This window comes from Hyalella azteca, unplaced genomic scaffold (assembly GCF_000764305.2).
Source record: "Hyalella azteca isolate HAZT.00-mixed unplaced genomic scaffold, Hazt_2.0.2 contig7025, whole genome shotgun sequence".
In the NCBI taxonomy this organism is placed as follows: Eukaryota; Metazoa; Arthropoda; class Malacostraca; order Amphipoda; family Hyalellidae; genus Hyalella; species Hyalella azteca.
In genome coordinates this window covers 134,859-154,141 of record NW_025937161.1, presented here as the reverse complement: position 1 = coordinate 154,141, position 19,283 = coordinate 134,859, and the positions used below count along the sequence as shown (strand labels likewise).

Here is a 19,283-nt window from a genome sequence, read left to right as displayed (position 1 = left end):
GAAGCATTCTTGTCACGCGTCGCATTGACGAAGAGGCTCGTTTTCTCTATTTTTGGGTCAGCTTTCTTAAGCAATTGGCCATGTGTCTCCATGAGGCTCCTAACAACTACCATTTATTGCAATTAGCGGTCCTGTGCGCGGCCAAAATTGGCGCACTTTGAGCTCCGCCAGTTTCACGTTCATGCTCAAGATTTCGTTAGTTTCAGTAGGGCATTCGTTGGCTTTTCTATCGTGCTTTTCGTTGGGTATATGTGCTTCTTTTCCGCACGGCAGTAGTTCTCCATCGTTTGGTATTTACGCTCCTTCGTTTGGTGTTCTTGCTCCTTCATTTAGTGTTCGTGCTCCTTCGTTTGGTGTTGGTCAGCACCAGCAAAAAATTCTTGCAGATCCAGGTACGTTATAGTCTAGTGTGTGACTTTAGCAGTGTTCCTACTTTATAACAATTTATCCTCCGCACGAACTTAGCAAATTCTCTTTGATCCCTCGAGGTTTTTTAGAATTCCCTCCCCCCCCCCTCCTGGCTGCAAGGGAAGGCCAGGCTCTTGTGATACGGCGACGAGAAAAAAAAAAAAGAAAGCGGTGATACTCTTAAAAGCTCTCACGGGGACGCGGCGACTCGCGCGGCACAAAAGAGGAACGCGCGCAACAATGAAGACCAAAACGTTTGGGGGCGCCGGCCCCGGAGCGCTTGCTGGTAACCTTCCTTAACTCGGTTTTCTTTTCGGGTCTGCTGCTGACCAGCCTTCAAATTGTAAGCCTTTCTGGTTTTTGATTGGATTGGATTAAAACTTAAAAGAGTTGAATATTTCTCATGTTTTTTTATGTATTCAATATCGCAAAAGCGTTTTAAAACTATTTATTTTCCGGTCAAAAAGGTGAGTCTTCATTTAACTGAATATTTCAATGGGTAAAATCTAAAGTAGGTTGCAGCTTAAATGGAAGTAAAGTATAAATTGTATAAAACGCCTTCTTTGCTGTTTTTTTTCTAAGGAATTCTTTTGAGTGTAGCTCAGGGAGGGACTGGCTGAAGAGAAATGAGAGCGATATTTCAGGGATCAGAGACTGGGTGTAAAGCTAGAGAAATTCAGCCCTGTTCTCGAGAAAGTAGGTCTCCATAATAAACTTTAGCTTGATATTGGCTGAAGAAATATACTTTCTTCATCGATCACCCGATGTTTTATGGAGGAAATATATCGCACAATATCTTACAAGGCTTTTAAAGAACGGAACAACTGCACGAGTCGATATGTTATTACGTATTTGGAGCACCGCCTAACGTTATAAAAGTTTACTCCATTTGCAAGTAGGGTGTAGTAATGTATAATGTACTTGTGAAAATGTCGTCTAAAATTAAATAGTCTGGACTATAAATGGTTGTCTACTTGAATTTTAAACAATCGATTGAAGAATACAAAATCTGGATTTTTGGTAATATTGCTAGTCGAAGTCACGTGTCAGAAAATCATCATTACGTAACGTGGCAGTGATTGCAGGTTTAGAGTACATGCAGTGTGCACTTCAGGGACCTGAGATATGGAGTACAGAGAGCACTGCGCTGTTACTGGAGGTTCGGAGTACAGTGCATGTGCACTGCAACGACCGGATATAAGAAGTACCGAGTGCACTGCTGTAACTGCAGGTATATATGTAGTGGTATATATGTAATGTACAGTGCAGCAGTACACTGCACAAACTGGAAGATATTGTTCACCGTGCACCATAACAAAGCACCGGTCATCGCCGACTGCCGGCGTTCGAATTACCTTGGCTCTACTTTATTTCCGGGCTCAGCAAGGGTTGATGGCGAAGCGCGAAGTGTAGCTCGATCCTGGCCTCACTGTTTGGTCTTTACAATGTCTCGGCGGGATTTATGTGTTCCCTATTTCGTTCTTCAGTGCCGTTTCATAGGATCTTTTTTCCCTGCGGTTTGGTTCTTAGTTTTATTATTGCTAAACGCTTTCACGTGTCGCGATCTCATGCATCGTGTGTGTGCCCTGCTTTTTACTAATAATTCGTACTCGTGGGGCAGTGTAAGGCATTGCGAGATTAGTCGCAACCATTGAACGTTGCGAATTTCCGGTCTTACACTTAAATTACGAGTCATGTCATTTATCGACGGTTTCATAGAGATAATTTGAAACCCAATTTTGCCTCGGAAGATTTTTGAAGAAGTGTAATTCAGTTAAAATTGGAGACCAAGCGAACTTTATTGTGCACGACGGACCCAAACGAGACGCGTTGGTTTTCGGTATTGCGTGATTGCTCTCAATTTGCCGAAGGTTTCGTGAGGCGTTCATTTGTGTTCACGAGGTGTCATCTAGGCGTCATTTAGTGAAGGTTATCACGTCACCGTGGGTAGTTGAGTTACCCCGCGTAATGAATAGAGCTGTCGTCACAAGTACCGTTCACTGATCGTGACGCTATCGTTACTGCATCGTTCCCGTTGCCCTCATTGCTGGCATTACGACGCTGACTGCTTTTATTGCCGCTCTTGCTGTTCTTGCGCCCTCGATTGCAGTCATTATGCGATCGCCTCTTGCCTCTCTGTGGTCTCTTCATCCTTTAACGGCTATCATTTTTCTCGGGGACTGCGAGCGCCCCCTTCCTGCATGCTTTGCAGCAATGCCATTGTCACGCCAATTAACTGTTTATGCATGCGAATTTCCCCATTGTTTCAGCCCCCATATGGATTACTCTGTCGCCTATCCACTTATGAAGCTCCTTGAGTGGTTTCTTTTATTGCACGCATATTTTGTTTTCGTGGTCCTTGTACATATTTTATATAAAAAGTTTCGGCTCAATTTAGTGTTTCAACTCGTCAAATTTACATTGTCAAATTTACAGCTACAAAACTTAGCTAGTTGCGCTTTAATGTTTTGCATGCCACGTGCTTGCAAAAAATTCGCTGGCTTGCAAACTCGATCTATGTACAAATTGATAATTTTGGATTGATACTTATTGAATTAATAATACTTTAGTAAAGTTTTTTTTTATTATATATAGTAACGTCTATTTACTGTTATTATATATTTAGTACCGATTATCTATTATTATTATCAAGTTGTGTAGGTGTACGCTTGTATCTCCATAATATTAGCCTTTAATTACCAGCTTGTCCAGCGTTTATCATAAATCTCCGTGCTCAGGATTTCCGCCATCACGTCCAGGTCGCTAATTGCGCTCGTAACTTAGGGGCCCGTAATGATATTGTGCAGACACGCGATGTTCTTTACATTCAGAGTGCACGTTTTTTAGCGGAAACAGTTTATTTGTCCGTCGCTTTCAATAAATTAACTCTTTAGTTGAGTTCCTCGTTAAGAGTACATTGATGTCATGGAAACGAGCGGCCTGTCTCGGCTGATGGCTTGTAATGACAAAGTGTGCGCGGCCAGTCCCGTGCGCGGTCAAAGTGCGCTAAGTAATCGCCCAACAAAAGAGAAATATGGAGCGTTGAAGTATTGACATGTATTATAATCATTCGAAACATCGGGGTATACGTGCATAATCATACGAAGCATCAGAGCATGTGAAACGTTAATCTTGCTACGTGTCAAAAAGTGTGGTTCGATAAACGCTAGAACTATTTTAATGGAGGGTCCAAGAAACGTTTGATGTAACGAGACTTATTATATGAAGTGTCGAATTAATGCAAACTATTTTGTACTTGACGTATGAATTATTGAGAAACGTAGAGAGGGAATCGTGGTATTGATGTTCGTGACATGCTAATAGTTTACAGTGATAAGTGTGTGATACCAGAAAATATCGGATAATCGTAATGCATAGGGCGATTACTTTTCTGAATTTTTCATTGTGATGTGATGGACGTGCAAATTATTGGGGTAAGTACCACCCGCATTAGAAAACTTTAACCGTCTGATTACCTTATCCTCGGAGCCGTCGTCATTGAACGCTGTCGCCGGCTATTTCCTGCTGATGTTCGTGACTGTGACGTGCAGAGGCCGGTGCAGACATTACCTTCGTCCTGCTGATGTTCGTGACTGTGACGTGCAGAGGCCGGTGTTGCTGTGACGTGCAGAGGCCGGTGCAGACATTACCTTCGTCCTGCTGATGTTTGTTGCTGTGACGTGCAGAAGCCGGTGCAGACATTACCTTCGTCCTGCTGATGTTTGTTGCTGTGACGTGCAGAAGCCGGTGCAGACATTACCTTCGTCCTGCTGATGTTTGCTGCTGTGACGTGCCCGAAGCAGAACACTTGATCGAAAACAGGCCAGCCTTGCTTTGAATACCATTTATTCCTTCCAACGAATCGTTGATATGTAATCGAAATCTTTTACTAACATTTTAACCACTTTGAACGCCCTCTGACCAAGAAGAACCAAATTCGCTGACAATAATTTTCAAATTCTTATGTTTGAATTTCTTTCTGATTGCAAATTTGAACAAACAATTTCTCAGAGTAAATGAAGCTCATTTACAGAAGTTACCCGGTATCGTCGATCGACCTGTCTGTAACCAACTCCCTTCTCTGTTTGATATTATTTTCGTCTGCCAAGAGTGTTAGCAGCAAATGTGGTATATGCGTGTCTCTATTCTTGCTTCAGAGGCGCCTAAAGAGGACGACCGTACTGTTGCTTGTCTGAGGAAGGCTCGCAATGCCCCAATGGACGGCAGTGCAATACATCCCACAGAAGCTTGCTGCCCAAAAGCCGACACTCGCGTATGCCGCTACCTCAATTTAGTGTTGAGCTACTTGGCGCCTTTGATTCGCTCGCTGCTGCTTCTGCTCAGTAGTCCGCGAGATTGTCGGTCCCTCGAGATACTGTGCACATATGATGCTATGTGACACTGCATATATGATGCTATGTGACACTGTGCACATATGATGCTATATGACACTGGGCACATATGATGCTATGTGACACTGGGCATGTGTGCACTGTACGCAGTTACTATGACTATCCAGCTGACGTATCACGTATCATAATATGACCTGAATAATCAGAATTACAAGGAATGAGTTTGAATTTCCCTAAACTAGTTAAAATAAACTACGGATAATATAATCATGCAGTGGAAATTTACATGTATAGCCCTGCTAAAATGAAATCAACTGGCTGATACCTTAGTTATTTTGTGTCCGTATAAATCTATATTATAAAGCTTTTCTCTAAAAAATTATACTAATTACAACGTTTGACTTATTTAACCAGGTATTCGTAGTATGCCTTCTTGAAAGCTTTCTGAACGCACAATTAAAAAAAATTGTTTATCACTGAGAGATATTTGCCTCGTTTGACTGATTTTCAATTCACCGTAGTCTAAATTGTAGTAATGCCGTCAAATTTCCCTACGATGGTGCACGTTTTATTACCAAATAATCACAGTCTCGCACATTTCACGCTATATACCGCAGCACATAAGAACACGGCATCCTCGAGTTCTTTTTTCATTGATAACAATTAGTACGATGGACGTACGTGGACAGTAACATGGGGTAGATGAAGCTCATTATTACCCCGACCCTGATACTTTTCATTGGCTCCCTCATGTTGGCGCTCGAGCCTGCAGTGCCACTCAAGCTCCTTGACGCGGAGCGTCGCTATGCAGCCACCGTACAAACCGTCGACATGGTCACAAAAAATGTTGTTACTGGAAGTTATATGAGGATTTCGTGGGAATTTGTAGCCATAGTTTTACATAAGCTGTGTGAACCAACAGTTATTTCAGTTCCGGAGCGAGCCGAGAGTATTATAGGTTCAGAGTGAACCGACAGTTATTCAGTTTCAGAATGAGCTGATAGTATTCCAGGTTCGCTGCAGGCCGAAGAGCCCTCGAGTCTCGCATCAAAGTCCTGGCTTATGTGCGACCAAAGCGAATATTAAGCAGCGCCTTTGTCTCGCTCCGCTCCTCAAAATTAGGTGCTCTCGACACAAGTTTTGCGGGCGTTTGATGTTCGCTACGAATCATTTTTACGCTGCTATACGCCGTTGATTAACCGCACCTGTTCTTTACGCTTATTTAGTCTTGCCGCCATTCTTGTGTTTGGAGTTTGTTTCTTTTGGTGGGGGTTTTGATGAGCTCATACTCATCTCAAGTCAAGAGCTCTTCATGAATTCATTGTCATCACGTTTTTTGCAAGCTTTTGTCGTCTAATCTTCTTTGAAATCTCCCTTATCTAGCGTTCTTCAAGAAATACGGCTGGTGAATAGATTCCGTGCTTTAATTTATGGAGCATTCTCTTTGTTTTGTTTTGAAAAGTTACAGACATTTGTGCCATTAATCATTGTTTCAGATTCAAAAGTTATTGTACTGCGGCTTCGTCTTTGTACTGTAGGAAACTTGAAAACCTTTTGAAAATTTATTTTTAGTGATTTAAATGGTCTTATTCTATCAAAACATAACGTGGTTATTCCTCGCTGTGTATACATGCTAGTGCTGAGGCTATATAACGACACTAATTAACGAAGATCAGCTCATTACGCGACTGATTGTTCTCCCATCAGCGGACAGATTGCGTGCCTTATTACGTCCCAAAATCCCTGAGACTCGCCTCGACGCTTCCATAAAATACTTCGCTGCGTCAGCTCTCATTTTATTGGGAATTGGCCTCAACTCGGCCGAATTAGTTAATGGATTTGCAGGATTTATCAGTCGAGACCGGCAGAAAAGTGGGTCATCGAGCTCCTCGTGTTTCAAAATTAATTTTATTAGCAGCCTGCGCTACATATGATGTGTATAAAATAATCGTTCGTGTTCATTTAAATTTAGCAATCTTCAGGTTTGTTGATTTGCAGTTTTAGTTAAAACTATGGAACTTTCGTGTTAAATATACGAGTTAGTGATTAATTGTTGATATGAGTTTGCTAGGCTGTTATTAATGTTCATTCTGACTCTCAATATCCCCGCAGAAATTCGATTAAAGTAACTGATTGCTTAACGTTTCTATTTGATTGGCTTAGAGTTTTTTTGCGTAATTTTTTATGCTTAACGAACTTGTAACACTCTCGGATATTTTCTTAACTTTACTTCTCCTATAATCCTACTTTGACCTGCGCGATTTTCTTTTCAATAATAAAATTGAAAGTGACTCGGTTTCATATGGTGCTTAACTTGGTGCATTTTACCCTAGTCGTCTGTTCTAAAAACGATAGGAAGTTAATCTTGCACTGACCGAAGATGTTGCTCTATTATAGACGGCAGATCTGCTTACCGTCATGACCCTGCTTCTATTGGACGAGTTATTTCTTAAAAAGGATAATTTTGCGTTGTTCGAATAGGTGACCACGTCTATTGTGCGGGGCACACTGGATCCAGCAATTTTGACCATTGATGTCAAAGTCGTCGAAATGAATTCGTTGTCTGTAATCCAGCAATTTACATACTACCTGGTTTGGTAATCCTAAAATTGTATGAGACTTTCCGAACACCGTAGCATTAATTATCCAATCAATCAATAATTCCGAAATGACACCGAGCACACGACGACGATCACGATTGGCTAGTATCAAGGCCCGCTTTCATATACGTAAACTTTTCATAATTTATGTATAATTTATGTTGAAAGCAGCATAATGGCCACCAGCGCCTGCGCAGGTCGGGCGTGTGTGGGTGAGGGCCTAGCGTGTGAGGGTGTCGTTATGGGTGCGGCTGTGAGAGCTCCTGACAGATGGAGCAGCCCTGCTTTGTGGGGGGCGGTCCGCTGCAGGATGAATTGCCGGGGTCTTTCCCATCAATTGGCCTCGTGTGTGAGTCAGCCTTCTGGTCCCTTGATCCTGTCTCGTCTCACTTCATTTCTAGCCCTTGTTATGCGAATGATGAGTTAGGCTCATGTTGATTGCTTATTATCGTATTGAAACATTTGGCCTCGTGATTGAGGTTTTGGCCATACGATGGGGGATTTGGTCTTGCGATGAAGGCTTCGTCCATCCTGTAAAGGTTTTTGCCTGCTTTTGGAGACCTTTGCATCACAATTCGAACTTTTATATCGCAGGATGTAGATGTCGCTCAATAATACGTAATTTCCTTGCTTAAATAATTATTTGCGAACTATTCTGAAATACTTTTATCAATTGAATTATTCTCACTTTCGGCGTGTATAATTTCTGCTATATTTACCTTATGAAGATGAAATATAGTAGTAGCGTGGGATGTCATGACTGCGGTGGTGTGTTTGCGAATGTGTGCATCCCCCTATTGAAGACCCGTGCACAGCTGGCGAGATGTAGGCGCCATTATGCTGTATATTGGCTACGCTCCCACTCAATAACTGGACATGCGAGACCCAGGCCCTGGGGAGACCCGTCATGCTCGCTCCTATTCCGTCTTCAACAGATTCCTGCAGCTCAGGCTTCGTATTGCCCAGGTCTGTCCTGCCGAGATTTGAGACGGTGATGTACCGAGGGTATGTGGCCCGCAGCGACATGAAAGCGGTATATAGGCACCACGAAATTAGGCCGCCGGAATATCGCTATTTCCCTCTAATATTAAATTTGGTATCAATTTCGGATTCTTCAAAAATATTGAAGTGGGAATAGTTTTTAATTAGTACTATTTTATCTTATGCGTCGTCTTGCATGCTCTTCTATCTTTGCTTAAATTGACGTTATATGTAGTGATGGCTCTGAAGGCCAATTATAACGCGCAGAGCAGGCAGCGTCTAACTTTATACAGTACACTAGCTGGTTGCAACTTCGTGCATTTTATGACTGATAACACAATATTAAAGAGAGTTCAACGTCATACGAGCTGCTTTCCGTCTACGTAATTTGCACTCGACACCTCCGAACTCGTGACTGCGCCTCTCAACTTTCCTTCCTTTACGACCGGCCAAGTATTCCTTCTCCTCCTTCTATGAGCTGCGGAACAACGCGCTTCGTTTCAGGCTTCCCCTTTTATGATCATTGCTTGAGCCGCGGTATCCTAGATACCTGCGTATCCGTGCTATCGCACTTTCCGACTCCCTCTTTTTCCCTCTCGCTCTTTTTCCCTCATCCATCCTTGGGGATCGATTCAGAGGGGAAGATCTTATCCCTTCGTTGTTACGTGAGGCTCTGCGTGGGGAAATGCGATTCCCGCTCCGTTCAAATTTCCCCGCCCTGACTGCAACCTCCCTACGCGATATTGCCAATTATAAGCTGAAACCCCGAGCAGTTAAGGTGACTGTAACTCAAAAGCGGAATTCTGTGTAGCTTCTTGAGCGCTTCCGTAGCTTGTCTTGCGCATTTATAAACCGATCGCTTTAAAAAGTTCCATGGTCGCAGATTCTGATCGATGAAATGTTCTCAGAAATTGTTGATGATTTTTTAAACAGTGTCTAATAAACGTTCCTCTATATAGTTTGATGAGGCTGGCTTCCCTGAATTAAAAAATTTTAAAATTTCCGCTGTAGCCATAGAAATTTTAATCTGTCTTTTGCCGTTGTATAATAAATTAAACCCTGCATTTTGTGAATTGATGTCTATTACAGTGATGTCTATTACTTTTCATGTCATCGATATTATTATAGGTTTAAACGTTTCACATTTACTTGAAATGATTGGACATGGCAGATTATCAAAGTGGTGCAGCTTTTGAAGCCTCGCCTTCACAGCCGCGACTCTGACGGCTGTGAAGGCACAATCTTTGGGGCGCTGCGCGGCTGCTCTCAAGCCTGCTCATGCAGGGGCTGTAGCTCCTATAGACGTCGTTATCAAAGGCCTAACGCTGGTAATCGTTACACGCACTCATTTGCGTGAAAGCTTCTTTTTATGAGCGTTTGTGTTGAACATTTACTACGCTAGGTATACATGCACATCGATGGCTGCCCAAATGTTCCAGTGAACGCGCGTTTTCTCTGCTTTCATTTTGGTGCTCGTGATTACAGTTTTATGAACTACAAAGATTAGTGCTGGTGTTAACGAGGCTTCCAGGAATGAAAAATATGGTTTAATTACTTTCATAATCATTCATGACCATGTTATCTTTCATTCTTTCTATATTTTATAACACACGTCAACGTTTTTACGTGTGAATTATTCACTCGCCGTAGTCAAAGTGTGCCCGATTAAGTGTTTTGAGTTTTTTAAGTGTTCGTATCACTGGACTGGCGTTTTGTATCTACCACACTTTGTAATCACAAGAGTTTTCAATGTAAATTCGGAACCATCAACGTAATTAATGATATATTATTGATATTAGTTGATTATTTAAATTGGTTGAACTTTCAACTATCGATATCCCTCCTTCAATGAAAATCTTCATGTGTGCCCACATACATCACTACCCAATCCCATTTACAGTTCCTATATGGTGATGATCCAGTTCACCATAATTTAAGAATAATAATTGTAATTCATTCTCACAATTGATGCATTTTTGGCACGCACGCAAATTTTCTCGCAGTTCTCACGTTTACGACCACGTGATGGAGTGACGTATCTCAGGCAAGATCTCGTCTGCACGCCGTCGATATTGTGCTCCGTGTCGCAGAGCTCAGCTGGTCCGGCAGTTACAGAGCGCAAATCAAGCGCTATTGTGAGAATAATTTATCTCTGCCAACATCGCTTTATACTCTAGCATCGTTTCCCGCATCCTGTCTGACTTTTTCCATCCACTTATTACTTTAATGTTGTTTTCATGCTAATGTACTGGCTCCGTTGCCTTATTTCGCATATACTTAGGCTGCGTGCTTTTTCGACTTTTTTTTACTCTTGTATTTTAGTTGAGACTTTTGCTTAATTTTAAAGTAGTTGTGCATTTTAGCAATACTTTGAGCTGCAAAAGCTTTATTTTGGCAATCAAATGACCGTTTGATTGCCTAAAATGAACACTAGAATAACCGTTACAGCAGTCACGATTTCATAGCAATAACCTACTCTATAACTCAATATTAGCTCAATAACTTACTAAATAGTAGTGAGCACGTTTGCACAGCGTAGTGCTGAGTTAAGTTGCAAACTTCTACACATATAGAACACATCTTAATGAGAGTTGTTTTATTGACGTCGAAACGGGTGGGTTTTTATCATTGTTCAATTGAATTCAAGGAAAAACACTAAGAAATTCTTGATAAATATAGAAAGTTATAAATTCTGATGCATTCTGGGTTCGAATTCGTGGTATTTATCGTCCGATCGGAGCGAAATCAAGTGGTGCTTTATTAAAACGCTATTCCAGTGTGTGATATCTTGTGACGCTTTCATGTCACTTTCTGATTTACGTCTGGTGTAATTATTTTGTGCGGTTTTACACTCAACTGTAAATATTTTTACGTTCTGTGATCCTTATCCTGTGGAGGGTGGTTCTGGTGTAGCTCCTGACGAGGTGACTTGGCCAGTCATTATCCGGCGGCTGTGATGACTGGCAGCTCGCGCGCAGCATAGGTAGCAATGACCGGACGTCCGTTCCTTCTGTGGTCGAGTGCATGGTCGGACTTATACTGGCAACGATAAACCGACGGTGATGTTCAGAAAAGATTCTTTCGTTGTCTAGTGCACGATGGGTCTTTAGATGGCCACCGATAAACCGACGGTGATGCTCAGAAAAGATTCTTTCGTTGTCCAGTTCATGATGGGCCTTTAGTTGGCCACCGATAAACCGACGGTGATGCTCAGAAAAGATTCTATCGTTGTCTAGTGCACGATGGGCCCTTAGATGGCCACCGATAAACCGACGGTGATGCTCAGAAAAGATTCTTTCGTTGTCCAGTTCATGATGGGCCTTTAGTTGGCCACCGATAAACCGACGATGATGCTCAGAAAAAATTCTTTCGTTGTCTATAGTGCACGATGGGTCTTTAGTTGGCCACCGATATACCGACGGTGTTGTTCAAGAGAGTTTTCTTTGCGGTTTTGTGAAGTTCAGTGACGCAACTGCCAATATCTTCTTCATTTGGGACTGCTTCACCGGTCAGTAGATAAATTGTTTGAAATCACTATCGTTAATCGCAGTTTAGAACTTGGTATATATGAATAATTGAATGGTAATTGACTGGTTTGTATGCGATTAAGTAATTATTTGAGCATATGGCCCCATTGAGTGGATGTATATTTGAAAAATTTTCTCAGTTATTACGCAAAAATTTTTTACGGTGCAAAAAAAAACTTAGAGTGCAACTTTTGCCCAGACGACTTGCCTTGAACTATGCAAACAATAATAAAACATAAGTACGAATTATTACAAAAATTTTTACTTGGCCTTATGTTTGGCAGCAAATGTTGAGCACAGTTTGCCTTAGGTTGCCAAGCGTTCAAGTGCAAATCACGCCTGGTGGCCCGCATTTCCATTTAAATGGAGGCTCTTCTGAAATTCATTGTATACCGCCGCTGCGGCCGGAGCTTCCGCCTGCAATGTTCCCATCTTCAGTTTACACAGCTGGAAATTTCGAACTTGCTGTCTTTCTTCGTTACCTAATCACCACTACACACTAATGTTTTTAATGCTCGTGCTACTTAGAATTAAGTTTAAGGACAATTCTTCAGTTGCCCATAAACTAAAAATAGAAATTGTGGTTTTAAAATTTTTATAGTATGAAATGAAAATATGTCTTTCATCTGCCACTGTCTGATCCGTGATCGATGCCAGGTTTATTTAAGCTCCAAATTTAGCGGTCGGTTGTGCCTGGAATAAAATGTGGCAGATTAAGCGCATCCTTCGATTTCCCGTGGCCGGGATTTGAAGCAATTATCCTGGTATTTGTGACGGGATCAAAATAACAGAACGCCCGAGCAGGATGTATTACGCTGTTTCCCTCGTATCCTCATCCTTTTTCTGTTTGCGGTGTTCTCAATTTTGTGGTGTGGAAAATGGAAGCGAGCATTTTTGTTTTTAATTTAGTTCCAATGTCCTATAGCGATAATAATAAGAGAAATGTTGGAGTACCTTGCTATAGTTGCATAATTATTGCGCTCATTTTTTTTAAGTTAGGTAGCTCATATCATATAGTTAATCTTGAATNATGATCAATGCAGAAATATAGATGATTTAAATGTATCACGTTCTTGATATATTTGGAAGAATATGGTTCGTATCGTATGGTTGTAAGATGCTTAATGTATCACTTATAGTTGATACATTTGAAAGTTGTATAGTTCGTGGCAAATATTTCACGTTCAATGCCTAGATAGATTCGATAGTTCTTGGTAGCACGAATGCTTGTGATTGATGTTTGTATTGACCGTTGCAAGATCGTGATGTAAAAAAACGAATTTATACCAGTACAAATTCTGGTATTTAGTAAATTTACATTGAAATTTTTTACTTCCTTAGGAGGACTTTACTGTGTTCCATGGTGGTAATTTGTCCTCAGTTCGTGTGCGCACATATTTTGCAGCTCAATTTTTACTGGTCCTTCGGCGCAACCGAGGCGCATTGTGGCTCGTTATTTGTGACGTTGTACGCTTACATTGTTGCCTTTGAGGGGCCGTGCTTCACAATGCTTACACCTCGGCAACTGCTGACTGTTTTCATGCGTAACAACTCTTAACACTTCATATAATGCTTAAGTTAATCGCTATTGGGACCGCGATTTGCTGACCCCGTGAAGTATTATTTTCCCCAAAATCTGCCTATTTGTTAAAGCGATATGAATATTACTGCAATATTCAAACATAAGTGTCTTAATGGTCGTTGTGCCGTGTCAGTGGAAATCAAACCTGATTAGCGTTTACTTCACTGAGCGGATTTGAGAAGAGTTTGTGGTGGCTTTGCTTGTGCTGCGTGTCAATGGGTTATAAAATTTGATAATAGCTTGCGTGTTCCAGAGATATCGCGGCACAATACCGTGGCGCATTGTGGCTCGTTATTTGTGACGTTGTACGCTTACATTGTTGCCTTTGAGGGGCAGTGCTTCACAATGCTTACACCTCGGAAACTGTTGACGGTTTTCATGCGTATCAACTCTTAACACTTCATATTTGAATGAGAAATTCTGCGCCCTTGCTTTGCTAGTTCTTTATACCAATGCTGAGGTTGACATTTTTTCTATCCGGTTAATTGAAGTAGCACTAGCGCGACGCTGCTCAGCACTCGACGCTCTAATTGCGTTCCCTCGCGTGTTGTTCTTAATTATGAATAGTGTTATGTATGAATGGCCGTACGTTTGTTTAATGAGCGTATCTGTTTAGGTATTTAATTATTTGCGCTTGTGTCTCGATGTCTAAGCATATAGTGTGAGATCTTTTTAGTTTCTTTGTTCGTTCGACTAATTGGTTAGTGCGTCGTGCCGAAAATTTTGAGGGAAAATCAATGGCGACCAAATTACCCACGGTCATCATCCAATTATTTTTTACCGAATAATAATGCATTGGATTTGATTGACACTTTTTCTGAAGTTCATTTTCGTAATCCTTTAAAATCTTCATTGGAGGTGCCATATCGAGCTTAGTGTGCAGGTGCCATCTGCTGATGAGGCCACGGCGTTAGCGGAGTGCGACTTTCTCGCCTCGAAGCCCAGCGTATGAAGGCGCGGAAATTTCCTCGTCTTTATTTTGTCCGCGGATCTCGCGACAAAATCCGACCAATTTGTTGGCTGAGAGCCGCGCTTTGTTCATCAGGGTAGCAGTGGACAAAAATAAACCGAGGGATATACTGCAGGACAGCGTTTAATTTTTTCTATTACCATTATTTATCAGATAAATAACATAAGGATTTTTTTTCTGTGGAATTCTTCCTTATATTAATTTTCTTCAACCTTTGGAAATAAATTTGACCAGCGGATTCATAGCGGTTTCATAGTTTGATAAACTGGAGTAACTTTTCATTTTATGTCAATTTGGACTGTTGTTCATTTCAACTCGGACTCGGACATTTCAACTCTGAATCAATGCAGTATAATTCTGTCAAAAATATTTTTCTTAGTCTTTGTTTTTGGTCTTTTGTTTGAATTCAGTTCAGTTTATGGTATGAATTTTTATCGGGGGAAATGAATGTTTTTCACGACTGGGTAAGTTGAACCACTCGGTCCACATGAATATTCATCAAGACTGACATTGCAGGAATTGCTACTTCATCAATTTAGTCAAATGTTTGAACCCTATAGCTGGCTCTGAACAAATGTGACGCGCTGCTTGGCTGCTCAATTTAATCAAGTGGATTATATACTTCATGTTTATCGTTCAGCAGTTTAGAGTGGGTCTGTGCAGGGCGGTGCCAGCTTTATTTGGCATCTCGATCCTGTTTCTGTAATGAGCTTATCGCTTCGAATCTCCAGCTTTGGGCTCGTCCATATCGATGCCCGCGTTCTGACGGCCGATCGATGTTCCATGACAATCGCCGAAAGCCAGCTTGCTTCTAGAGCGACTGCTAATGTGGAAGCTTTTGTAATATATTCTATTTAACTTTATGGATTATTGTGATGAATATAAATTTTGATAGTCGACTATTTTATCTAATTGGAGATTGTTACATGAAATTTGATTTGATGCAAAATATTTTAATTGTGTGTTAAATTTAGTCAATACTAGGGATTTACATATTATTATGATGGCAATATCGGATAGCACGAATTGTTCCGATCGAAAGCTCTTAGATTTTAATGCTTAGTTAATCGCTATTGGGACCACGATTTTGCTGGCCTTGTGATGAATTATTTCCCCAAAATCTGCGTATTGGGTAAAGTTAAATGAATATTATTGCAATATTTAAACATAAGTGTCTTATAATGGTCGTTATGCCGTGTCAATGGGAATCAAACCTGATTAGCGTTTATATATTTCATTGAGCGGATTTGAGAAGACTTTATGGTAGCTTTGTGATGCGTGTCAATGGGTTATAAAACTTGATAATAGCTTGCGTGTTCTAAAGATATAGAGGCACAAAAAGTTAACGGCGTTTGTATTATTGCCTCTTTGGCTGGTAACTATCTTGCATCACATATGTGAGAAATCAATTGTTGATGCGTTTAAAATTTGACCAAGATTTATAGAACGATTTGATAGATACCGTCACGGTTCGTGTCGGTTGCGCAGTCGGGTGAAACCAAAAAAATTTTTTTTAATTCGCTATCCTACGTACATGAAGATAAACAGTTAATGATATTGGAAGTTAGTTGTTTCAGAGTTTGTTGAACCTTGCACCATTTAGTGAAAGAATGTTACTAACATAACAAGATGTCCAGAATACGTATATTCTGCTTGAGCGAGAATTAAAAAAAAAAAAACAGTTTTAGCCAACATTCGTCGACTTCACAAATCCTGACCTTAGTAGCTGGAAAGTTGAACTCTTGTGAACAAGGCATCAATTCCTCGAGTGAAACAGTATGCAGGAAATGAAACAATTACAACTTATTATTTGAAATATCAGCGTTGCTATAGTTTATCGCAGCACTTATATAATTAATATTTGAGCAAATAAATTACTCAGCACTTCTCGATGATCTGCAAGAATAACATAGCTTTGCAAAGCAAATTGTTTGGCAATACAGAGACAGGCTTCTTTTGTTCATAATTTTGACGCAAGCTTTATGTTATTACGCAGCATGAGCTAAAGCTGTATTGAGTGCGGCGTTTGATCGCACGTAGCATTTATATCCTGATGTTACAAGTTCAGATATTCGATGTTGGCGAGGCAAATACAGCAGCGCGCGGCTATTGGCTCACTGTCGACGCCGCTCCAAATGGCAAACGCTGCCGGAATCTTCAAGTGCAACTCCCACGTCCGTGAACGTAGAAGGTGACTTGGAACCGACAAACCTTCAAACAAAACAGCACGCACGAGTGCATGGCCCGTCCAATAGAGATTTTTATCAAGCGCTGGGAGATGGAAGAAAACAAAAATAACAACTCTAATGACTATTATACATATTTATTATAAAACAAAATTTTATCAACAAGGCATTTGATTTGAATGGATTACAACCGGATTTGACGTATTTGAGAGGAAGAATATAGGTTGATTAAAAAGGTTGCATTGGCCGGGAATTGAACCCGGGCCTCCCGCGTGGCAGGCGAGAATTCTACCACTGAACCACCAATGCTTGAAGATGGAGAGACTTTGTTCTGGTTATAACTGAAATGGCCTCAGTTGTACTTAATATGAAATAGTGTCAAGCCATACCTGCATTGAAAAATGATTAAACTTTTACTGTATTTATTATCACTCTTCACAACAAGACAAATGACTGTGAGTTACTAAACTGCCATACAGTGCCATGTTATCGACCTCTCAGCCGCGATCATCTCTGATGTTGATTGGTCTCGAGTTCGTTAATTAGAGACATCGCTCATTGTGCTGCTGCTCTGCTGTGCTGCTGCTCTGCCGTGCTGCTGCTCTGCTGTGCTGCTGCTCTGCCGTGCTGCTGCTCTGCCGTGCTGCTGCTCTACCGTGCTGCTGCTTGAACTGTAGCAGAGTGATGCTCTGCTGTGGCAGATTTGTGCTTTGCTATATGGAAGAGTAATGCACAACAACGGCATGACTAAAAAGACATTCCATGACCATTTTGCTTTAGATTGGTCGATACGCCAGTTTGGTCCTTAAATTATAATATTCCACTAATTAAATCAACGGGTTTGCGAAATGTTTTAAAACGTCCGTCGACATTTCCCTGAGGAAATGTCCCATAGAACGGGACTGGGGCGTCCCGTTCTATGGCGCAAAATTACACACAAGGTTGACAAAAAAATTTGCTGTCTTTTGCATTCGAATCTCTTCCTCCCAGATTAGAGTAATAAATGCGATTGGTAGATAATGTTTTGCGTTGCAACGATGTATTATTAAAACGCTAACAGGACAGATATTAACGCCAGTGTTTGTGGCTGTCTCTCATGACCAACAGTTCGATGTATACGTAAGGCTGAATTTATTTATCTACAAAAACTGCTTTTGTTTGATGTTTACGCAAATTGTTTGATGTTTACTCACGTTGTTCTTTTTAAGATGTATAACTATATTGATTCATTTGGACGAAGCATCATTCGTTGAGTACAATATAATTCGAGTGGTTCATTTTAGTGCAAATTCATTAGTATGAATGATTTTAGTACAACCATTCGAAAGATTCATGCATTTGAGTGCGACACATTCGTGCGAACCGTACGAGTAAAACATAATTCGAATAGTTCACTTGTATAAGGTACAATTGATATGAAATATCTTGTGTTATATATTGCGTTTAGTATCATCATGTGTCATCTTGACAAATGATTATCTTGCGTTTGGTATCATCATGCATCAGTCAACATCACGCATAAGCCGGCATCATGCGCAAGTCATTATGCACGCATGATATAGAATACTTGATCGTCATGCCCCCCGACAGCAACACGTCAGTTCTTATCACGAGATCTCCACACTCCGTTCCTCTTGCAGGAGGTACGTCGTACTTTGCATATTTTATGCCTCTGACATCCGCTTATTTTCTTTTTGAATTTAATAAATATTTTAACTCATTAGCAAACTTGATCCTTCTTAGCACATGTAAAGATTTTATGTTAAATTTGCATACAACATTTGCGTAGTGTTTTTTCTCTGGTTAAAAAAATTCATTGCCAGTTTGCTAGTTTTTTATCCCTTTTACTTGGTATATTTTGACAATTGTAATTTCTCTTTGCCAGCCTAGCTGCGACTTGCTTAGAATTTAGAGGTTTCTGAATTGCGTATTGAGAAGTTTTTCGAGATATTAAGACTGAATATATCGAACGGCACTTTCTTCGATGGACGCGTTCTACTGGTTCTTAAAATATTACCGACATTATTTTTTCTCATTCGTTAGCAGCAATACAGTTGTTATAATTTAATTTCGCAATTCGAAACTTCAGACTCTCTTACATGGTTGTTTTAATTTAACTGTGAGGGTGTTTGTGGTAATTTGATGATCTGCATAATGCGGTCTAATTATTGGCTGTTTGATATAGCGAGATAAAGGCGCTGCAGCTGCTGCGTGCAATCTCTCCTCTGCTCCTGATACCGAGGTGCTGAGGTGCTGTTCCTCAGCAGCTGCTGAGGTACTGTTCCTCAGCAGCTGCTGCCGGTGATAAGATGCGGTATATCGTTCTTTTATATAACGGTTTTATCGTTATGGAACTCAATGTTAAAATCATGAAGCTACCTGCTCTCACGCTTATTTGTCATATCCTATATTTCGTGTAATGGCGAGAAAAGGGAAGTTTGATTCTTTAAAAATTGTGCGTTTACATATAGGTATAGCATTTACAATATGTTGATCTGTTCTATTCATGATGGGAGAAAATTTTCATCTTCTTTTTGCTTTGTTACGCACAACTGCTATTGAAATACTTCGCTCTCATTCATGACAAATTCCTCGTGCTATTGACACGACGCGTTCAGCTGCATGATCGGAGATCTATCAATGCGTGTTGAATGATCGCAACGTTCGCTCGTCGGCT

The 19,283-nt window shown here is 40.8% G+C and overlaps 1 non-coding gene across 1 annotated transcript; it reads right to left on the bottom strand.

Moving 5' to 3' along the window:
• Positions 1-16,844: 16,844 nt before the first annotated feature.
• Trnag-gcc lies at positions 16,845-16,915 on the bottom strand. The gene has a single exon. It is a non-coding gene; the product is annotated as a tRNA-Gly (tRNA).
• Positions 16,916-19,283: the final 2,368 nt, after the last annotated feature.